We start from the raw sequence: 25,923 nt of genomic DNA, 5'->3' as shown, positions 1-25,923 counted from the left end.
AATCTTTCTCCTATTTTGTGCTACTTGAGCTTCATTCTCAACCTTCTCAGGCTCTTTTGCTAAATCCTCTTTCTCTTTTTAGGCCTTCTCTAGATCAAGATCTAGTTTAGACATAGGAGGATTTACAGATCTACTTGGTATAAATTGGGGCTTATTTATTGGATTCCTATAGCTTTACCCTTTCCTTTATCTATGGGTTTCATTGTAGGTTCTACAAGGTCTACTTGGGTAGGCTTGTAAGCTTGGACTTGAGAAATGATAGGTTCTTGCCTTTGGCTTATGAGCTTTTCTTATTCTAGAACCTTAGATCTTAAACTATCTATATCCCCAAAAATGCCAATATGAAGGACTGAGGTCCTTTCCTCTAACTTCTTGTTTTACTTCTTTAAAGCAACCATCCTTCTAAGCAAGTTGTCTCTTTCAATAATGGTATTCAAGGTGGTTCGCTCCCTTTCTTTCTCCAAACAAACATGTTTGGCCTCCTCTTCTACAACCCATTTCTTCAAGAGTTCTATTTTTGAGCAAATTTCTTTAGGATCTACACAAGTTGCTTCTAAATCAATAGGATCATCAAGATCTATAAGATTAGTTTCCATATATGGAACTGTCCTAGGATCTTTCATGACATTCTTGTATCCTAGCCTATGGTTCACATCTAATCTATGTAATGTATCTCCTACTAAGGAAACATTCTTGTCATGATAAACTTTCTCTTCTTGTAGTGGAGTACTAAATATCCCCCTCCAAAAGCCTTGTAGTTTCTCACTCAGAACTTAATGAAGATGACTCCCTCCCCACCACTAGTTGGTGTTGAGGGTGTATTGATGTATTATCCTTTGGTTTTTAGGTAGGATTTGGATCTGATTTCTTTTTTCTTTGATTCCTCCTTCCACCTTGGGGTAGATTAGTGCATAATGGTGTGTTAGGATTGGCGCTTATGTAAGCTCTTATATTTTTCCTTTTGTTAGCCATTAAAAGGGATTACTTATAGTAAGCACTAGCTTCAAAACCTTGACTGAGTCACCACCCTATTCTAGGGAAAATATAACAATAAAATAGCTTTTGACTGCAAGGGTAAGACACAAAAAAACATAAAATAACTTGAAACATAGAAGAACCAATCAAAAAAAACATATGATTGCAACTATATGTCAGTGTACACTTGTGACATATATGGTTGTATATGTCAGTGTACACTTGTGGTATTAAGGTTTTTTCTTCTTTCTTTTTAAATTCTCAATGTTTGTCACTAAATAAGTCCACTATAACCACGAGAAATACTTAATAGATCTGACAAACACGTATACACCAAGACCAAAGAAACTATAGTACTTCTTATAGACAAGTATGTGTTGAGCAACTCCCTAGTAGAATCATCATTTTGTTGGTGTTTTTCTATTACTAAGAAACAAAATACTTAATACTAGGATTAAAAATATCACAACAATCTAAGGATCAGCTACTTTCCATAAATAATTGTATGTGTTTTATATCTGGACCCAACTTCAACAAAATCAAACAAATTTTCTACTCTTTAGGCTCTACAAAACCAAGATCGGTATACCTAAGGGATGAAATATTTTCAATCTAATACCATATACATGTATTTTGTTCATTCCATGATAATTTACCACAACACACATCCCTTAAAGCAGATTTGGTCACAATTCTTCTTAGGTTTATAAGTATTTCTAGCAATAGTAGCTAACTAAGACTCATAGATTCAAAGCAAACAAGTGCTGACCAATATTGATATTCTTCAAACAATAAAGTAAAATTGATTTTAGAATTTGGGATTGATGCTTTTTCATGAACTTTCATTTGTAGGCTAATCAATAGGTCAGTACCTCATGCATTGGGACTTAGAGTTTGTTCAATTTCTAGATCTAATTGATTTCATTAAAATCAATATTATCAACAATTCTTACTGAAAATCATTCTTACAGATATCCTTCCTATTACCATGGAAAATCTATCAATCTCACTGAAGCATTTACCTAATTCATTAAATTACAAGCAATAGTGAATTGACATACAATTTGAATTAATTGCATTCAACTAGACAATATTTTCTTATACAACATCAAAATAACTAGGTAATAAAAAGGAGACAAGATTCAGCAAGAACAGATATGGGAATAGTTTATTTTTGTATTAATCTCCCTTGGAAAATTGTATACAATTGAAATAACTCAGAAATGACTCAAGAAAAGACATTAAGATCCTATAACATCAATGTATTCTCAAATATTGGTAGAGAAAATACATCACAAAGTTTGTATCAATAAACTGGACTGAACAACTTGGTAGGAACTAAAATTATACAACAATTTGGACCCTTTCTCTAGCCTTGGAATCTCACTTATATAGTGTGAGATGCATCAAGCTTCAAGCATAGATAATTGATAGTTGTCCTTAGACAAAAGATTTTTTATAATTGTTACTATCATATGAGACAAAAATCTATGCAATAGAAAATCTTTACATCAAAATATTCTTTTAGTCAGCCCATTTTCTATTAAACTTTTACATGCTACAAATTCCATGATTTTCTCTTTCATTATTCTGATTCCAGAGAATATGTGGCCATTAGGCTTGCTAATGAGTTATCTAGCTCTATTTCATGTATCTTCACTCCAACTTGAGGCTCTTCATCTTTATCATCATGAACTATTAAAGCAATAGTTACTTTTGAGTCCTCAATTGCTGCATCATCAATTTGGTCCCCCTAGTTAGCAGTTATGGTTGATTGTTCTATTTCTATCACTAAGGGTGATTTTTCTATTTTGTCTTCTTCTAATAAAGTTTCATTTATTTGATCTTCTTCCTAACGCTCACCCCCTTTTGTTTCCATCTATTCTAAAGAAAAAAGTTCTTCCTTCCACTTGTTGAAATTAGTATCATCAAGCCAATCAAAATTTATGATCTCCCATTGCTTTTTTAGTACAAAGCTTCCTATTCATTCTATTATAACAAAATATTTTTCAATAGTATTATAAAATAATTTTACTTTGACAAATTCTTCATTAATCATTTCCCACAGTACATTCCTCTTTTCATTTATGACCTGATTCATTCTATTACACAAAAAATCATCTAATTCCTTTCCCCATTCTTCCTTTTCTTTTATTTTGTCAATCTTTTTAAGTGCATTGGGAAAGAGATCAAACTTTTCTTCTATATAATTTGAAAGAAAAATCATTATTTTATTTTGAATAGAAATCCTTTTTTCATCAAATTCTTTCATATAATTAACTATATCAAAAAAATTCTCTATTTGATCAAATGATAAGGTGATGACAAAGATACACATAAAAGTAACATCATTATCTCTTTTGCTCCATTTCTACACAATGGGCTTTAGTATATCTTCATCTTTCCTTATTTCACTCCATATTTCTAAGATTCCTACCAAATGGTCATAAAATGTTGGCCAATCAATCTTATCCACTAAATATAAGATTGTATTCCTAAGTTTCTCTTTATATTGATTGTTTAGCTGAACATTGAACTCCCATAGTTTATTCTTTTCTTCTTCAAATTCCTCTACAGTATAAAACTCAGGTCTCATTGGGGTATCTAGCAACTCAAAAATTGGGGTGGATTTGAATGGTTCAATTAGGGGGCAAGGATATATAATAATTGGTCTATTGGACTCTCCCACTTTCCTCTTTTGAAGCTATTTATCCAACTGAGATATCTGATTTTCTAGCAGTTGTATTTTGTTTCCTTTTTCCTCATATGCTTTCAATACTTCTTCAAATTTTGTATTGAGTTCTAGGAATTAATACTTTTCTTTCCTTGTAACCATTGAGCTAAAATCCACCACTTCTTTAGTCATCTTGGTGGCTTCCTCACTATCCACTTCATTTTCTTTGTATGCTATGAGTGTACTAGTATGTTTAACACTTGAAATCTCTTGTATTCTAGTCTTATTTCTCTTTTCACTAGACCATATCACCAAATCTTGGTGATCATAACTAAATTTCACCCCTCTATGTGTTTTTAATATTTCTTCTTTAGTTTTATAGTGCACATCTTTCTCCTTTCTAATGGAATAAAAAATCATAGCATTAGCTATGTCCAATTTAGGCAGAACTAAAAATCATGACTCTTTAACTAATTATCTCACAGCCTTAGGTGTTAATTGGGCAATGTCCTCCAAAAATTTAATGTTGACCTCCTCCTCAATTTTAGAGTCCACTTTTTTTGGTTGCTCTATTTTTATTGTTTTACGCTTTGCCTCAAAATTGCCTATATTTTTCCTCCACAAAAGTTGTGCAAAGGCCCTAGATTTAACAAAATTTTCATCATCTATAAACTTTTGAGATGCTTGTGCAATGATGGGATCTATCTCCTTAGCTTTTTAATTAGCAACATGGTCAAAAAATGGCATAGGAGGTTCCTCAGGCACTCCCCTTTCTATATCACTAGTAGTGATAATTATATCTCCCTCCCCTCCAATTTGCCTCAGTTGCTCTCTCAGAGATGTTTCATCATCTACTATGAATGGGGTCTGGGATGGTGAATACTCTCTTGCTTGAGAGGAAGATCCATGTTCTAACCTTTGTCTCTTAGGGGCACCTATGTCAGATGGACTCTCTGATCTTAGCCTTTGGTATGGAGGAATGTATTGTATATTTTGAGCCATAATGTATACAACCCTCCTCTATAGTGTATTCTAGCCTAGAGTCACAACCATTCTACTACTTATTCTTCTTTCCACCCAATAGATTTATCTGGATATGTTTTAGCTAAGATATCCTTCTTTTCATTTAAAGTTTTCATTATCACAAAAAAATTGTTCATCAGCATGTTCATTTTGGCTCCCCAATATTTCTTCTCTGCCAAGGGGTTATAGTTGGGCTCAAAAGCATTGATAAATTCTAAAACCTTGCTGAAAACTACCCATTTTCTTTTCTAACCTCTTGTTCCTGTAATGAAAATACATTTTTAATGATATACTCTGAGAAGTATATAGTTTGTACAAGAGCCTTAGTTTTACTTCTCTCCCTAAGGAGGTCATAAAATCCCTCTAGGTCAATGTAGCAAGCATGGGATTGGGCCATTTGATATCTATCCAAAAATAGGCTCAAATTTCTCCATCCTTTTTTAACAAAAAAAAAATCATGTATAATAGTAACAACAAGGAATAATGTGCCTTTACCTTTTCTTAGTACATCCATTTCCTTAATTGACCCAATCTACCAAAGTAACTCTGTAATTCCTATTTTCAAAGGCACATGAAAAGGTAGTACGTGGGGCTTTCCCAAAAATCCATAAACTCTTATCACAGTGGAAACAAGGTATGGGATTATATCCCCCAATTATGACTGACCAACATGCCCTTGGCATAGTCCTTTGGTCTTATCAATTCTAACAAAGGTTGTGGGATTCTTGGACTATCCCCTTTCAAAAGAAATCTGAGCCTTGAAGCGAAGTATCTATTGAATCTAACATAACTAGCATCTGAGACTTCCCATGTCATGTTAGGGCTCCATAACTAAACTAGGAGCTTCTCTCCATCTCTCTCCAATTCCAACTTTACCTCTTTAGAGGAGAAAGTTACTCCCTTGTAAAGACATATGTACATCAAAAAAGAATACCAATAGAAAGGCCTATTCACCTTACCTTGAACTATTCCAATCAAACCATTGTGAATTTCCTCAACTAGGTAGGTGGCAAAATGAAGAATTGAGCTCATTCCAAACTACATGGTCTGAGCTATGATAAGAACAATAGAGCCTTGAATATAATCCTACTCATCCATTCCAAATATTTTGCAAAGAGTAAAATATAGGGCTTGTGCCCTAGGATTAAAGTACTTTTTCATCAAAGGCTCTAGGGTATTTGGTGTAACCAAAGGAAGTGACCCAATTTTAACAATATGTTGTTGCAATGGTCCTACCCTCAAGTATACCCTCCGTGCATCCTACCTTGCCTTGAATTCCTCCATGTCAATTTTTTCATGGACTACCTAGTTGGGGTTGAGATTAAATACTTCACTGATTAGGTTAGGTGAAACCCTAAAGAGGTTGTCTCCTACATGTTTTTTTACAATTCTAGTAATGGGGTCATATTTCTTGGCCATGTCAATTAATAAGTCACTGTTAAAGAATACCCCAAGGACAACAGATTTGCCAATGTAAAACTCCCATACATTGCTCAATGTGGTGTCCAAATTACATTTTGAAAACCATTTTTAAAACAATTCCAAACCCCCCACTGAAACTTGTGCATCTCTTACCCAATTGGCCCTATCATAGAAATCCTCACTTATAACCAACCTAGGGTTTTTAGGGATGAGTTCTCTACCTTTTATCAATTCATTCATAGATAGACATTTGTTCAAGAAAATCATCATGAATAGATCTTTTTAGGTAATCTATCAGGCCAAAAATTCCTTTTGGGGAGGCATCTTTAATTTAGCTTAGCACAATTATAATTTTTCAACCTTTCAAGAGTTATAGACTGCTTGTCATGCCCAAACTACGAGGGTAAGAACACAATTTAAAAAAAAAAAAATTAATAATTAGAATGCTCAAAGCTCGATAAGGTTATGATTACAGTTTAAGTATAGGTTCTCTACATTACATCTTAAGTTTATAAACATGTGGAGGAAAACATCAATAAAATTAATGCTCTCGTTATTAAGCTAATATTGAGCAAGTTATGTTATTTCATTTCTAATACAACATTTGTAAAAATTATTTAAATAACAATATAAATGAGTTCATTTTAAATTAATTTGAGTATATCAAATCAAGAACTAATTAAACGAATTTACACATCTACCCATACATAAATATATATACTTTATTTAGTTTTACTCAAATTTCAATTTTAATTTCAACCCATAATGCTATTTAGAATAAAACTTTTATAAAGATATTAGCAATGTAAATTACACTTAAATTTGACTAGTTGATAAAGAATTCAGTTTAACATTTTCTATTAGTCTAACATATACTTACGTAATCAAACAGGATAATAGCTCACAATAAATTTACTAAAACTTTTAAATGTATAAAATTTACTACTAAATATATAATAAAATTTAAAAACAAATACTTAAAAAAATTAACAATAAATCAAACATATTTAATAATTAACTAAAACTATTAACAATTAACAAATAACAAAAAAATAACTATCTAAATCATAACAAAACATATTCTAAAACTTTAATTTTAAAAAAAACTATAACTAACTAAACTAAACTAACAATTAAAAACTTAATAATAGACTAAACTAATAAAAACTTACAAACTAATATTATTAACAAAAAACATAACAAAATAAACTAACACCTAACTCTAACATTCCTACACTAACCCTTTACCCCCTACACTCTACTTTAACCTAAGCCTACTCTAAGGGTCTAAGCCAAGGGGGAGGTGGGCCTGCCCACAAGGACAGTGTGCTACCCCACACCCCTGGCCGGCCCATGCATGATGCGTGGGTGGGAATGGCATTTGTTAAGTTTAACAAAAAAGCAAACCAACTTGCCTTCCTCCCTCCCAAATTTGGGGGCAGGGTGACGTCATCCCCCCCCCCATGATCATTTTGACAAGCCAAACAAACTTTTTTTTTTTTAAAACCTTTTTAAATATAGTTTCAGAACTGACGTCCACCAAGGAATAGAAGGTAATGCATTGATGATAAAAAAATTTATAGGTATGTTTAGATATTTAGTTAAATTTTCTTTTCCTTTTTATTTTTCTAAAAATTATTAAGAAGCTATAAAGGGAATTATATCATGAAAGAAAAATATATATAAATATAAATTTGGAGAATCTTTTTGAGGATATTCTTTGTTGTCTATTGCAAATTAAATTGGTCTTCCATACAAATTCCAGTGAGCAATTTGCTCCTGGGAATGCATTTTTTTTTTTGATCATATTTTTCTAAGTATAGATTTTTTAAGTTGATATATTTACCAAGAGGGGGGAAAAAATAAATTTCAAAGCAAATTTAAAAGGATTGTTACAACTTAATATACCAAGAATTTGAATTATCTGTTTTATTCAATAATGCAATAATTGTTTGATTCTAATAATCATGAAAACTAAATCTACATGCATGATCATAATTTTCATTTTCAACATATAAGAAAACTTGAAATTTTGCCAAATTGAACATCATCATTATTTCCATCCTATTTTTGATGTGCATCCATCTAAATTAAAATTATGATTAAATCACATGATAAACAATTATACTCAAACACCAATTTTATTGGCAAACTTGATTCAAGGGCTCAGCCGGGAAAGAACCAAGAAGAAAGCCCATCATCGTTGCCATTACAACAAAGTTTGAAATACAAATTACATAGGATATCAATCCCAAATTTTAACAATTTAATTGAATTTTCTTCATGACCCTCATCAAGGGATTCATAACTATTTTTGCAACACATTTCTAGAACCATGGAGAGAACAAAATCTGATCAGGTGATAACAAGCATGACCAAGGAACAATTCAAACATGCATATTCATAGAAGGTTATCACAATAGGATTCACAATGAATCAAAACTAGGGAAAGGTGGATTCTTCCAACAAGAGAAGTCAAGCACAACACCAAAATAGATGCCCAATCGGGGCTATTAACCAAGAACTTTCGTTCTTCCATTTAAACATGCCATACTCATACGAGGTTTGTGCTAACAGGTAGGGGCCCATAACACCCTACCCTCTCTCCCTCTTCTCATCCTGAGAAGAAACTCTACACTAGTTGGAGTCCAACTAAAAAGACCTTTCCCAAAATTGGTCACTTCTGCCCTATCCAAGGGTGAGTAAGACCAAAACACCCATACAAGAAAATCTCAAAATTTAAACATAAACATGAAAGGAAATCATTCAAAATAAGATGGTTTTCAAAGCTTCCCAACATACCCACAAACATACAAACATTCAAACAACAACAAGGTAGCATAATGATGCAGGAGCATCAAGAGGTATAAGGACAATCCTGTGTCACCCAAAAAATATACTTAGACTTAGTTTCTGTTTCATGTGTTTTCATTTTTGGATACCCATTTGGGTCAAATAAAGGTTCGAACTCTCATAGTTCCACTATCAGTGTGTTTGAAAATCTTGAAAAAATAGGAGCATGTAATTGGGCCATCATTTTGGAAAACTAGAAGGTGTGAATTGGCCAGATGAATGTAATCGTGATTTAGAGCATTCCAAAAAAAGAATCAGGTCAATATGCCCCATGATTTGAAAGTTATTGTAGTTTTTCGAGTTTTGGAGACCTCCTAAGAATGCTTCAAAGTTAGGTTAGGGGCATTAAATGACCTCGAAAAGGGCCAAAAAAGGGGGACGAGAAATTTTTTTCCATAGGGCTATAGAGCGCTTCGAGAGCTTTTTTGAAATGTAAAGGGTTCATCAATTGGAGCTACGGTTCAAAAGTTATGCCTCCTGGAAGTTCAGTTACCGTTTCTAGATTCTTCTAGATTTGTGCCAACTTCTACCGCAGCTTTCGAAACCTTCTATTTGGTCGGTGGATGCCTGCTAGCACTTTCTAGAATGTACTCCTAGTCCTTAACCCTCCAAGGTCTATTTAAGGAGATTTCTAGCATTATAAAAGGCAGTTCGGAGTGGAGTTTGAGAGGAGGTACTGTAAGGAGAAATTATCTCCAGATTTATGCTATTGTAAGCCCTTAGGGCATGTTTTAAAATTTATTTTCTCTGTACTATTTGTACTAGCTTATTTTCTTAGTTAATATAATTTTCCCTTTTCTATTGTGTCCATTCTGTTCTTGGGTTGTGTCCCCATCAAGTGGTATTAGAGCGGGTTTTCCTGAGTGTGTAGATAGAGCGCCGACTGTGAGGTAGTTTGCACCAGGACTGTGTGGTTGTGGGATCGAGTTAGAAGATGCCTCCATGAAGAGAGCGTGGTGGAAGGGCCAGAGCTATTAATCCTAAGGAGGTTAGAGCCCTCCAAAGGCAGGTGCAGGCATTGCAAGAGGAGCTCCGAGAGGAGCAAATGTTGCTGCTGGTGATGACAGTGAGGATGACAATGAAGAAGAAGTTATGGAACTAGAAGGGGAATTTGACGAGGAAGTTCTGAATCATGTAGAGGAAAGGATTTTTAGGGCCATTACTAAGTTTGGGAAAAGACCTACAATTGAAGTGGGTGTATTTTTAGGAAATCTAAAACCAAATGAGTTGATCGATTGGATCAATGAACTGGAAGAATACTTTGAGTATAAGGATATCAGGGACCCAGATAGGGTTAAGTTTGCAAAGGCCAAACTAAAAGGCCATGCCAAAATCTGGTGGCAAGAGGTTCAATTGGAAAGAAATAGAAGAGGAAAGGAGAAGATCACAAGATGGGATCGCATAGTGGACAAATTGAAAAAGCAATTCATTCCTATGGACTACGAGCTTGATTTGTTTAAGAAGATGCATGGGTTAAAGAAAGCAGGAAGATCAGCCCAAGAATATACAGAGGAATTTTACTGACTCTTGATTAGAGCAGGGCATGCATAAGCAAATAAGGAGAAGGTTGCTTGTTATATCAGTGGGTTGTGACCTAGCATCCAGGAGGAATTAAGTCTGGTAAGAATGACCAGCATTGAAGAGGCATACCAGTTTGCCCTACGAGTTGAAGAGAAGCTGAATAAAAGGTTTGAAGGAAGACAAAGAGGGCGTGGTCAAGGAGGAAGGGGAAGCGGTAGATCATCTGGAGGCCGCAATGAAACCCAAAAGAAAAATGAAGATGTGGGTACTAGTAGGAACTAGAGGAATGAGGGTTTCAACCACTCCCATGATCAAGACTTTGGAAATCAGAGAGGAAGAGGTAGAGGACGTGGACAAGGAAGAGGAGGCTTCCGTGGTACCTATTTCCATTGCAATGAAGAAGGTCATTGTGCCTTTGAATGCCCTCAACGACAAGGAAGGACAAATAGGAGATCTGAGGGCCAAGCTAGGGTTGCTCATGTGGATGAGGATGCACAATCATCACATTCAGAGGATGTAGAAAGAGGAGAGACCTTGGTAAATGAAAGAGTCATACTAAGTGGTGAGATTGAACCAGGACAACGGAGGAGTTTGTTCCATACTAGATGCAAGTGTGAGGATAAATGTTGTGACATGATCATTTATGGTGGTAGCACTGATAACTTGGTATTAGAAGAGATGGTCTCTAAGCTGAAGCTCAAGAGGGAGAAACATCCCCAGCCCTATCAGATTGCTTGGGTAAAAGATGATCATAAGGTCCTGGTAAGTGAACAATGTTTAGTAAAATTCAAAATTGGGAGTTACCATGATGAAGTTTTCTGTGATGTTATTTCGATGGATGTTTTCCATCTATTGTTGGGTAGACCATGGTAGTTTGATAGACATACAGTACATGATGGACATGCAAACACATACTCTCTGACAAAGGATGGAGTTTACCACAAATTGAAGCCCATGAAAAAGGAAGGGGAAAAGGTATGTAGCAGTGCTAGGATTTTTCTTGTTGATGAAAGGAAGTTTTTAGATGGCATGAAACATCAGCATATGTGCTATGCTTTGATTCCTAGGAAAGATAAAGAAGGTAGTAGTGAAATACCACTTGAAGTTTCAGATTTACTAGGGGAGTTTGGAGATATTATCTCTGATAATGTTCCAGATGGATTGCCACCAGTAAGGCAAATCAATCATTAGATAGATCTGATTCCAGGAGCTAGTTTGCCTAACAAGGCTACTCATAGGATGACTCCTACTGAAACAGAGGAGCTAAATAGACAGGTTCAAGAGCTATTGAGGAAGGGCTTGATTCGAGAGAGCCTGATTCCATGTGCAGTACCTACAGTACTTGCACCAAAGAAGGATGGAGAGTGGAGGATGTGTATAGATTCTCGAGCTATAAATAGGATCACCATCAAGTACCGATTTCCTTTTCCAAGGATGGATGATATTATGGACTGCTTGAGTGGAGCTCAGTACTTCACAAAGATAGATCTGAAGAGTGGTTATCACCAGATATGGATTCAAGAAGAAGATGAGTGGAAAATAGCCTTCAAGACCAAGGAGGGTCTTTATGAGTGGTTAGTCATGTCCTTTGGATTGATGAATGCCCCAAGCACCTTCATGCGGCTCATGAATGAGGTACTTAAGAAGTTCTTGGGAAAATTTGTAACTTTGCAAAAAGGGAGTTAGTCTATTTGGGGTTTTTTATATCACCTAAAGGTCTCAAAATGGATCTGGAGAAGGTAAAAGCCATCTTGGAATGGCCTACTCCAAGTTCTACTACTGAGGCAAGATCATTTCATGGTCTGGTTAGTTTTTACAAGAAGTTTATTAGGAATTTCAGTGGCATATGTGCACCCCTAACTGATACAATAAGAGGGGATAGAAAAGAGTTCAAATGGACTATAGCAGCTGCGAGAAGTTTTGAATTGCTGAAGAAGAAGGTAACAAAACAACCTGTGTTGGCACTTCCAGATTTTAGAAAAGTGTTCCAGGTGGATTGTGATGCTAGTGGCAGCACTATTGGGGTTGTATTAAGCCAAGAAGGTAAGCCTATTGCATATTTTAGTGAAAAATTGAATGATGCAAAGAAGAAGTATTCTGTTTATGATCAAGAGTTCTATGCAATAGTTCAGGCCTTAAAGAAATGGAGGCATTATTTATTGCCAAAGAAATTTGTTTTGTATACTGATCATCAGGCATTACAGTACCTAAATAGACAAGGTAAATTGAATCAGAGGCATATGAAGTGGGTAGAGTTCTTGCAGAGTTATACATTTCTGTTGAAGCATTGAAGTGGAAAATCTAACAAGGTTGCAGATGCACTAAGTAGGAGACAGTTGTTTCTTACAGTAACGCAAGTTGAAGTAGTTGGGTTTGATGAACTCAAGAGTTTGTACCCTGAGGATCCTAATTTTGCTAAAGCCTGGAAAGCTTGTAAAGAACCTGTTGCTGTAGATAGAACCAAGTGGTTAGACTATTTGATTCAGGATGGTATGTTGTTCAAAGGTAGTCAATTGTGCATTCCAAGGAGTTCCATGAGGGAAAATTTGATTAAGGAGAAACACAGTGGAGGCACGGCAGGACATTTTGGTTGAGATAAGACCATTACCATTCTTAGAGAACATTATTTTTGGCCTCAAATTTCACAGGATATGAAGAAGTTTTTACAGAGTTGCCAGGTTTGTCAAGTTGCCAAGGGGTTTAGTCACAATACTGGCCTATATCAGCCATTGCCTGTTCCATCAAGGCCATGGGAAGACATAAGTATGGATTTTGTTCTTGGATTTCCAAGGACACAAAGGGGTAATGACTCAGTATTCGTGGTGGTTGATAGGTTCTCCAAAATGGCACATTTCATTCCATGCCACAAAACTCATGATGTTGTCCATATTGTAGACTTATTTTTCAAAGATGTGGTAAGACTACATGGTCTTCCAAGGAGTATAGTTTCTGACAGAGATACTAAATTTTTGGGGTATTTCTGGAGGACATTGTGAAAGAAGTTGAGAACAGACCTAAAATTTAGTTCCACACATCACCCACAAACTGATGGCCAAATGGAAGTGGTAAACAAAAGTCTAGGCAATTTGCTGAGATGTTTAGTTGGAGATAAGCCCAAGGGATGGGATTTGATTCTACCACAAGTAGAGTTTGCTTACAATAACTCTATAAATAGGAGTACTTGAAAATCACCATTCCAAATTGTATATGGGAATAGCCCAAGGACTGCACCAGAATTGAGGAAGATAGAGCAAGGGGAGAGGACAAGTGCTAAAGCAGAAGAATTTGCCGAACATATCAAGCATCTACATGAGGAGGTTCAAGCACACATTACCAAGATGAATCAAGAATATAAAGCTAGGGCTGATTAAAGGAGAAGACATAAGGAATTCCAAGTAGGGGATCTAGTCATGGTGCACTTACGAAAAGAAATATTTCCAACCAATACTTACAACAAGCTGAAAATGAAGAAATTTGGCCCCTACAAAATTTTGAAGAAACATGACTCAGGAAATGCATATGAGGTGGAGTTGCCAGATGGTATTCACATTTCTCCCATTTTCAACATTGCAGATTTAACAGAATATCATGATGATGGTGCAGATGAGGAGCTGGTGTTAGAGCCATGTCTGATTCCTGCTTCTAAGAAGGAGGAGATAGAAGACATTCTAGATCATCATGTGGGTAGAAGTACTAGAAATAGGTAGTATGAAGAGTATTTGGTCAAATGGAAAGGATGACCGATCGAGGACTCAACTTGGATTTCAGCAGCTAAGGTTTCCCATTTGGGATTTCCTCTACCATTCATAAAATGATAGGGTCACTTTTCAATCTACCCTGGGTGTCTGATGCAGGAGCATCCAGAGGTATAAGGGCAATCCTGTGTTACCCAAAAAATATACTTAGACTTAGTTTTTGTTTCATGTGTTTTCATTTTTGGATACCCATTTGGGTCAAATAAAGGTTCCAACTCTCATAGTTCCACTATCAGTGTGTTTGAAAATCCCAAAAAAATAGGAGCATGTAATTGGGCCATCATTTTGGAAAACTAGAAGGTGTGAATTGGGCAGATGAATGTAATCGGGATTTAGAGCATTCCAGAAAAAGAAACAGGTCAAGAGGCCCCACGGTTTGAAAGTTATTGCAGTTTTTCGAGTTTTGAGACCTCCTAAGAATGCTTCAAAGTCATGTTAGGGGCATTAAATGACCTCAAAAAGGGCTGAAAAATGGAGGACGAGAAAATCTTGTCCATAGGGCTATAGATCACTTCGAGAGCTTTCCAAAAATGTAAACGATTCATCAATCAGAGCTACGATTCAAAAGTTATGCCTCCTGGAAGTTCAGTTACTATTTCTAGATTCTTCTAGATTTGTGCCAACTTCTACCATAGCTTTCAGAACCTTCTATTTGGTTGATGGATGCCTACTAGCACTTTCTAGAATGTAATCCTAGTCCTTAACCCTCCGGGGTCTATTTAAGGAGATTTCTGGCATTGTAAAAGGCAGTTCGGAGTGGAGTTTGAGAGGAGGTACTATAACAAGAAATTATCTCCAGATTTATGCTATTGTAAGCCCTTAGGGCATGTTTTAAAATTTATTTTCTCTGTACTGTTTGTACTAGCTTATTTTCTTAGTTAATATAATTTTCCCTTTTTTGTTGTGTCCATTCTGTTCTTGGGTTGTGTCCCCATCACATAAGCATGAAACAAACATGAAATCTGAACAAGGGAGATGAGAATTCCTACCTTCACAAAGAGGTAATGGCAAAAGAACAAGTTTGAGTAGAGCTTTTCCCTTCCTTGCTTCAATCTTCCATGACTCCTCTCTAAATGTAGAGATTGGATAAAAACCTCTACTAGACCAAGAAGGGCCTCTAAATAAGCTTCCAACTCAACCACCAAAAGGATCAATAATTTCTCCCACCCACCTACAAATCTAGAAGCTCCTAACTCAACCCACACTATGGTTAATCACTAAGTGGATGTGAGCTAATGAAACTCATGGTAGCCATAGTCAATTTTCGCACAAAGGCAAAAAGAGACTTTTTGAGTGATCTAAAAAGTCAATAAAAGGGGCTTAGGGGATGGAAAAGACCCCCAACCCATACCCATACCCCTTGGGTATAAATATTTCATGTTTTAAAGCCTTAGGACTAGGTTTGGAAACAACAAAAGTTGGAAAATAATTTAGGACCATCTAGCAACTCTAACAATGCAGATTAAGCACTAATCCAGATTAGGGATGGCTAAACTCAATTAAGAACCAAATTAGCAAATTGACACTAACTTAAACCAACTTAGGTCCAAAGGTTACATAGCTAACCCTAAACAACACACTAAAGAACATAAACAATTCACGAGTGTCAAGCGACACTAAAAGAACATAGTTACAAACATAACATTCATTGATCATAGGAAAATACATACATACATCACACAATTAAAATACTTAAATTAGGAACAACAAGGTTTCCAAAATTATCACATAGAGGTTAGTTATGTTCCTCCGTTGATTTTCTCAGCTAAAATATCTACACACTCATTGCACACATTAGCAGTCCCATAAAATCACATGTACATATATACATATACGTATCAAAAATTCACATAAATTGAAACATACGTCAATTAGGGTATCTTTCATCCTACTGAATTCCAAACCATTTAAAATCTCTTCAATCAAAGTATCAATCCTACATTTACTAATTTCATCAACATACATATAAATGAAACATTAAACGACAACATCAAATATCTGAAAGTAACATCACATAGCATGAAATAATATAATATGTTCTAAGCATCAGATAATGTCTCGACATCTCGAGTCGTGAGTATCAAAATAATAGTAATGTATCACTATGCTACAATGGGTCGGGGCGAGGCCTCACACTACTTACCCAGTGATTTTTGCTTCTTTTTCTCTATGAATTGCTTTTTAGATCACTAAGAACCTCATAGAATCTCATGCCCTAGCTCTAGAAACCCTTTTTCTCTAAGAGATTTGCAATTGTGCAGCTTAGTAATGGTGAATTTGCAAGTATATCGCAGTATTAAGGTCACACAAAGTGGCCCTACACAACATTAATGTCTTTAACCATTAATTTTCATTTCATGCCATACATTTAAATTTCATCCATTGATCGCATAGCATTAGATGACTTTATTTGAAAATAAAATAAACATTAATTTAATGTTTGAAATCCTTGCCACGCATGAAGCAAGCACTTCCCCACTTTGCTTAAAACTTGAGCACTTTTGTGATGTTTTAAAGCACTAACTGTTGATCTCCCAAAGATTGGTAGTCATGGAAAATTACCATACTTTGTGAACAAGATCTTTTTTATGATAAAAAATGGCCCCACTGGCACACTCATCTCGAACCTAGAAAGCACTTATTTATCTAGTTAATTACATTGCTCCATCTCATTACCTTTTCTAGCTTGGCCTAACTTGGATAGTCTTGTTTGCAATAGGCACCACTATGTCACGTGGCATGTTAGTGCTTCCCCACTTTGTCTAAAATTTGATCATCTTGGTATTGTAGGTAAGTGCCATTCGTTGATCTGTCCAAGATCAATGGTGTGGAATTTTTTTTTAGCATTGAGTTGTCCACACCAGCCAATGAATGCATGACATTTGTGCATATATGTTTGATAAATCTACCAATAGTAGAGACTATGTAGTACCCTTTAAAAACTATGTCCATGACATCACCATATGCCACATGTCCTATTGGCACTTGCCCGCATTATTTAAATGTTGAGCACTTTAATATAGTGGTAAAGCACTACCCATTGATCTTGAAAAGATCAACAATATACAACTTGTGTCTTTTGAACTATGTGAAATGTCCTTTGTGATGTCATTAGGGATAGGTATCACTAAGGCGCTTGCCCACTTTGGTTAAATTCCTTGCATCTCCTTGAAGTGGTAATATGCCATCCGTTGATCTATCCAAGATCAATGTCTCGATGATATGATAGTAAAAAAAAACCTCAACATCTAGCTTAACCAATAATATTGCAAGAAAATAGAATGTGCACTAATAGGTACTAAAAATTATGAAAAAGGTCTAACGAAGTATTGACAAATCTTGATAAACTTCAGTCTTTACAATGCAGTCAAGACCCATCATTAGCAAAGTGCTACACAACACCAAGGTGCTTGCCTGCTTCACTTAAAAACCATGCATCTTCATATTGCAGGAATGCACTCACCATCGATCTTAAAGAGATTGATGGTCAACCAAAGTAAACCATCGAAGTTAATGCGCTTCATAAAATGGTTAAGAAAGATAACCACAGTTAAGGAAAACTTAATAAGAAAAAGGTCTATCTCATGAAAATAATAAAGTAATCTTTATGAAAAAGGAAACTTAGGATAAGCATGTCTCATGCAATTTAAAAATTGGAAATTATATTTTAATTACTTTTAAGGGTTAGAACACACAAACAAGGGTAAAGTCCTTTAGGAAATTCAACTAGGGTTTTAAGAATTAATAAAAAAATTCAATTAACAACCCTTGGGTTTTTCACTATAAGAAACAAATTATCATAAAGTGTGAAAAACTAGGCCATCAAGCTCTTGCCTCAAATTTAAACAATCTTAATTAAATAAAATCAAACTAATTAAAATTGCACAAGTATTAAAATAAATTACAATTATTTTAATCAAACAAAATTAAACTAATTAAAATAATACAACTACTAAATTAATTAGAGCTTATAAAATAAAACTAATTAAAATAACATAATTATAAACTAAATCTATCCTATGAAAATAAAATCAAACTGAAATAAAATATTTAAAAAAACCATCACTGAACTTCCCAAGGAGTGGGCTCTTGCTGATGGTTTGCACAATGGATTAAATAAAAGCTTTTCTACATAGGTCTCATCATGCAATTGCCAATTTTTATTAATCAAAGAAGTAATACATTTGAAAGATTATTCCTCCATTTTCCTTTCATGTAGCTCATATTTATATAATATTGTTCCAAGATATTTCATATTTTCATGCCACTTTTCTATTATTTTGTGTCTCATATTTATCTTTTCTATATGTTGGAAATAACTTCCCTATAATTTAGGAAATTGTTTAGGTCATAGTTACAATAAAATAAAATATTATTTTTGATGTGAAGTCTTCCTTTCCATTGAATTATACACTACATATTAATTAGTTACAACAATATAACTAAAATATCATATGAAAAACTAATATTCTAGTTGGAATTTATTTGTTGGAAAATACACCCATTAGTGATGGGAAGTTTGACTAGAAACAATTCTTATTTGACATGCAATAGGAATACTAGTTAAAAATGGTTCTTATTTGCTATGTGACAGGAAGTCTTCTAGAGATAGGAAGTCTATTAATGACATGAAGTCTAATTGATAATAGTTCTTGCCTCACATGCAACATGAAGTCTAAGGGGTGATAGGTCATGTCTAACAAGTGACATGAAGTCCAAAAATTGAGAGGAATCATAATATTTTTCTCCTTCCATAACCATGCTGCATTATGTATTTTCTAAGGCTTAAACTAGCAATGCTTATTATTAAATACAATCAATAATTAATTTTCATATTTTATCTAAAAACTAGATTAAATACTACTTATACATATTTAATCATATGCAACAAAAAATGGTAAAATAATAGGATATGGAATGGAAATGGAATGTAGGAAAGGGTATGAAGGTGCATAAATGAGGCTAAGATATGATATAAAAAGGAACATGATTGGCTCTCATCAATATCTTTTGTGTATTTTTCTATCGTGATGTGCTTCCCTTGTATTGTTCTTGCTCCATGTTTGTTTAGATTTCTTTAAATGACCCTTTTTTCTTTGTTGTTGCAAGTGATAGAGTAATCAATTTGTCATATAATTCTTCTATTTGTAGCTTACTTATTCTATATGTTGTTATATGTTATGTTGTACATGTGCCAATGTTCATAATAGTGTCCTTGTGTTTGTCCGTCATGAATTATGACATGGTAGCACTAATTCATTTTGGTCTCCATGATGGTAGTCTAAAAAGACTCTTCTTCATAGCTCTTATATTTCCTTCCTCCATTGTGTTATTCTACTTCCTTTGGGGAATAATGATATTTTACACTTTATATAATTTTCACATATTATTATATGATCATACTAACCCTAAAGTTAGTAGATCCCTTTTGTATTCTTCATATGTTATGTGATTATTTCCCTTGATTTTTCTTCTTTTTTGGGTATTTCACATTGGGAACATTTCTAAGTGGATGTATGCATACTATATTAAAGCCATTTCTCCTATTAAAGTGTTAGTGGTGACTTTAACTTGGGGGCATATACTCTACTCACCTGGTCACTTCTTATCATGGAGTAGAAAATACATATTCTCACTATGACTTAGAGTACTTTAGCCTCAAGGGTTTGGTATGCTTTTAGGCTATCCTCAAACCTATGTAATTTTTCTTCATCTCTCTTTTCACACACATTATGTGAATCCCTTTATGGATTATTCACAATCCTAAAGAATTTATTCTTCATGCAAATCTTCAATTTAGGAAGTGAACATCCATAAGATTGGGTCTCTCTTTCTTTTGCACACATAGATATATGATAAATGTCATATATGGATAACACATATAAGCTTGCTAAAACTCATATATGGGTAATGCATCCACACACATATTCTAAATATTATATATGGGTAACACATACAAATTTTCTAAACCTCATATATAGGTAATGCATTCAAGCACTACATGTTGAATACCATACATGAGAAACACATTTTTTTTGTGATTCATAATGTGATGAACATTTCTTATTGATGCATTTATCACATCCTTTAGGATTATTTATCTCCCTGATCATGATAATACTATCTCATGTATTATGCTCTACTTTACCAAGAGTTTAGATCAAGTTCATATTATCTCTAAAGTGGGGGATAAATGTACCATCTTATATTGGAAGAACTTCAATTTAATTATTGTTTAACACCTATTTAATGTGGGGTCATTATTTATTTTCACTTCTCCCCTTTCTTTTCATCTCTTCTCATCCCTATTAGATGAAATTAAGGTAGAATTTAATGATGCTTCTTGAGATTCCTATCTCTTGGCATAAAGTTTAAGGTGGGCATTGGAAACTATAATTGAAATTATTTTTATGTTGTCATTGATGTCAAACCTACTTGTAAGAAATTGTCTAACCACTAGAGAGACATTTACTAATAGTGTAGAGTGCCACATCTATTGATTGATGAGGAGGATTTGAAAAAGAAGAGATAGCAAGGTGAGCTAGTTGTGTGAAGTTAAGTATTATGGAATTATAATGGGCACATGATAAGTTAGACCTTGACAAGATAATGTGTTGTTTAATCAATACATGGAGTGAAGAAGACATGAAATTTATATAAAAATGAAATGACAAGAGTTGAGTTAATCTCTAAATTTGACAAAGTATTAGTGTTGGTCAATCAATGAAGGAGGTGGAAAAAAAGAGTAAGGAACATAACTATAAGTCAAACAAAATAGTTCAAGAAGAGTGATACTTATTGTTGAGCAGATTGATCAAGGAATATTATTAGAAATTGAGTGTAGTAATGGCCAAGCAAGATCATGAATGCTGAGTGAAACACAAAAATAAATGTTGAGCTACACAGTGATGACCAAGTAGATTAACATAGTGATTGTCAAGTGACAACAAAAGTTATAGTTTCTACAAGAATTGAGTTTGAGGCTATCACAGTTGAATTTTTGGATTAGTAAAAAGTGCATGGAAAATAAGGATTGATGAGATGAATTATTTAATGCATGAAGTGAGTTTTTTTATACAATCAAAGGCAAGGATTTGATCACAAGTTTCTAGAAGTATCAAGGAAGGAGAAGGATAACAAAATGACTGAAGGATTCGACCTAATGCTAAGATCCATGATGATATTTAAGCACTGAAAGATCAAAATTACCTATTTAAGGAGGCATAAGAGATGTTTTCTAAGTTTGGTTCATTGTTGATTGGCGGTCTTAAGGAGAAGTTCTACGAAGCAAAGTAGTAGAGGTGAAGTGAAGAGATTGGTGAGTTATGATTACTGGAAGAGATGCCAAGTAGATCAATGATGGAGTTGACAAATGAGGTCATTTAATAAACCAATAGATGAGTGAATGGAGATTTGAACTTGCAAAGTAAGTTGTATTTTACAGATGAAACCTACTTTTAAATTTGAGCCATTGTGATAGTCAAAATCCTTTAATCAATGTTGTCCTAATAGTCATTTTGTGAATCCTTTAATCAATGTGACATTGTAATGGAATGATCCAAAGTCTTCTAACAAGGTCACTCCTAAAGGAGTGATTAAGTCCTTTAACAAGGTCACATCTAATAGTGTATTTTGTAACCTTTCAATCCATCACTGATCTTCCTAGCATCTCTTCAAGTAGTCACAACTCACCAATCTCTTTGCTTCACCTCTACTACTTGGTGGTTTTTCTCAAATTGGACTTCTAGCTTAAATCCTAGTGTCAAAGTGTTATTTACATGTGTGGGTATTTCTTTATGCATGTTATTTTTATAGTTGTTTATTTCACTAGTAGCCGACACATATAGGAAACAAAGAGTTAAGTAATTGCATGAAAAGTCTATTTGTTGAGATGTGTTATATGGAAAGAGTTGTTTTATGAGATTGATTAAGTTTTTTGAGACTATTAAAAGTTGATTTTGTACATCTAAACCTAAGGCTAACAAGTTCACACCCCCCCCCCCCCCCCCCCCCTCCGCCACCCACACTCCCTTGCCTAGTTATTCTATATTATTCTAACAATAGGATCTAAGCACTTGGCTCCTCCATTTCTCTTCTTTTAATCACTTGGAATCTATTTTTGCACCAAATTTGACTTTTATCAACTCTTTAAGCATTCAAGGAATTAAAGAAAGTTTTCCATTTAAGATTAGGGATTCAAGTACCCAAGAAATTGAAGGATTTTATCTAGCATTCAAGATCTTCCTCAATACACTCAAGATCCTTTGTCATATCTTCCACTTCCATTCTTCTTTTATCCTCCTAATTCAATTCAATTAGTAAAGTGAGCTCATTGCATTTTATTTGACAGATCCTACTATTGTAAGGTGAATTTGTGAATTTACTTTACATTTCAAGCATTTCAATTATTCTAATTTTAAGGTTAATTCCTAAAATAGGGTTTGACCAAGGTAGACCCCCCATCAACAAAACAAAAACCATTTTTATTGCAAGTTATGATTACGAATTTGGATACCCTTTTTACCGTACTTCAATTTTTATTTTTTATTTTTTTTTGCATTCAAATATTGCTAAGAAGGGTCACATTTCATCCTTTCTTCTAAAAGTTGATCTCACTAAAAAAGTTGACCCTTCCAAGCAACCGAATATTTTTTGGTTTGAGAGGTCTCATACTTTCAAGTTTGGGGCTCGAATTTCTCATTGATTGGAATTTCACATACATCATAAAATTAGATCCAAAAACTCTTTATTTCAAGGTAAATCCTCTATTTATTTTCTTCATTTCAAGCATATCTACTTTATAGATCCATTATCTTTCACAGCTCTTGCTACACTAGGGATTTAGGCATTTTGCATTCTTTCTCCAATTCTCTAACCATTAGATGTTTGATTTTATTAGTGCCCCTTTATCATTTGGTTAGAACTAATATTCTTAGATCTAGTTACCTTATAATTTGAATTGAAATGATCAATTTCCTTCATTCCATTTTGAGGTGTTAGGTTGTGTGAGGAACTTAGGTTTTCTTCCTTGCTTCACATTTCTCTCTACACAAATATATTACATTCACATAAATATATAGTTATTTTGATAATGATTTTGATTGGACACACATTATGATTTATTCATGCACGCTTTCTTCTATGTAATGTATCTTATTTCTTACTTCAAAATTAGGTGATTAACTTATGGACATATGTGACTTTTGTCACATCTTGTTGCCCATTGTTCTCTCTTTCTATGATATTATTTTAACTTTATCAAAAGGTAAATAAATCAAAACTTTTATCCCTCATTACTATTTTTTTTCTAATAAAAACTCAATCAAAAAGTTATGAGTATAAACTCATCTTTATCAAAATTTGTCTAATTATTATTATTATTATCATGTTTAATCAATCTAGAAATCATTGTAAAGTGATTTATTTATTTCTACACTAATTTTAATTATTTAGAAACTATAGATTCAAAAAAAAAAAAAATTATACTTATAAATATATATTAAAAAATGTTAAAAGACATTAAGTGGAATAGAGAGGTCCATATTGTGAGCACCCAAATTGTATTGAGTTTAAAGCTTCTCTATTTTTTTATAAAGATATTTAATTATTTTTCCTACAACATCATTATGAACAAATTATTTTTACAATTTTTGCTAAGCATATCAAATTAAATTGATATAAAATTAATATCATCTTGACACATAAGTAATTTAAATAACAATCAAAGCATTCATGATAATATTTTATTTGTTAGCTTAGGAGGTATCCTGACTATGCACTTGCATTATTATGTTTAGGTATTGTGACTTTGTCCATCACCCAACTTCTCCTTACCTTGGTCTTATCAACTATCAAGTTCAATAGATAAAGGGTGAGTGGAGGTAGACTAGTCCTTCTAAGGGTGTACGAAATCACTCACAAACCATATACATTGGTTAAGTCTAGGCCACACAATCAAACCCAAAATCAATGAAGAGAAAACCCATGAACCATGTTAAACTTTGTTGCCTATGTGAGCCATAATACTATTTTATTACTTTCACCTTTGTTTCTAGTATAATCTGACTAAAATGCTCAAAAGAATGATGTAATTAGTTGAAAGCTTTAAATTTTTTTCCATGCAGACCCCCTCATCAAAGAGTTAAGTTCTAATCATTTGGTCAGTCTAATTCCTCTCAATTGAAAAACTTATTTAGAGTATCTCTTAATCTATATCATGATTGTCTTATATAAATATTTAAAAAGTATAATCTCAATTCATTTTTAAGCCGATAGGCTTATATGTGGGAACTTTGTTCCCCTTTTAAAAAAAAATTAGCTAGAAAATTGTTAGCCTCACCATAGCCACACTCATTTTCAGTTGCTTTCATTATTTTATTATTATTTTAATATTATTTATTTCTATTCTTTCTATTTTATTTATTTCTTTTAGTTTTCTTTCCTATTTTGACAAGTTTAATTTGTTTCAATTCCTATTTGCATTTATTGGTAAAACATATTTTTAAATCTATGATATATACAATTTTTAAAATTTAAAAAATTAGTTTATTTTAGAATTAAAAAGAACTGCTAATAAAAAAAAATTTAAATAAACTTAAATAAATTATTAAGAAGCTTCAAATTTTAAAAGATTTATAATAGAATACTTATTAAAAGTAAAATACAATGAAAATGATCAATTTGTATGGATTAAAAAAATGATCAATTTGTAAAGATTCGTATAAAATTTTAAGTTGATTTTTAAATATGAAAGAGAATTTTATATATATATATATATATATATATATAATAAAGTTATAAAATATACATTTTAGCAATTAAATTAACATAGAATGTTTGAACAAAGAAAATAATTTAATAATAGCACAAAATTTAAAGTTGCTTTTAACGATTTATAATAGAAACATTATTCACATTTAGAAATAGTATTATATTTTTAAGAATTATAATCAAAAGATTTGTTTTATAATTAGGATAGAAAATGTGGTTATTACAAAATTTTAATTAGAATCAAATTTAGATTTTATAATCAAATTATTTTTTTATAATAAGAAAGAGTGGTTATATGAAACTTCATTTTTCATCAAGAAAATAAATAAATTAGTTAATAACATTCTATCTTGAGTCTTTTTATGAGACATTTTATTAAACAATTCATGTGCACAAAATAGTAATTATTTTTTTAATTTCATAATTTCTATTCTTTCTATTCCATTTATTTCTTTTAGTTTTATTTACTACTTTGACAAGTTTACTTGATTTGTTTCAATTCATACTCTTATTTACTAGAAAAATCAAAATTTTAGAATCTTTTATCATTGCTCTTTCTCTATTAGCACTCTTTGTTCGTTGTTTTTCTCACAACAATAGAAAGATGTTGGCATAATAAAGAAGGTTTTGAGGCATGTTTGCAACTCAGTTTGTGAGAATGATAGTTAAGGTGAGATTTTATTTGAACTTCTAAAATTTTAATTTTGAAGTCTGATTTTTTTTGTGTGAATCATTTAGTATAACACATTTTTATTGATCTAATTTAGGCATAAGAAATTGAGTTATTTAATAATAGGCATTATTGGAGGTTTGATCTTAATTAATAGTGGAAGAAGTATGCAATGATTGAAAATAAGGGCAACAAAAGTACATTGTAGTGAGTATGATCTATTATCATTGGATGCAATAGAAATTATATGATTAAGGATG

Source organism: Cupressus sempervirens, chromosome 5, assembly GCF_028749045.1.
Source record: "Cupressus sempervirens isolate cs-2001-9-10 chromosome 5, ASM2874904v1, whole genome shotgun sequence".
Classification (NCBI taxonomy): Eukaryota; Viridiplantae; Streptophyta; class Pinopsida; order Cupressales; family Cupressaceae; genus Cupressus; species Cupressus sempervirens.
This window is presented reverse-complemented; position numbering follows the sequence as displayed.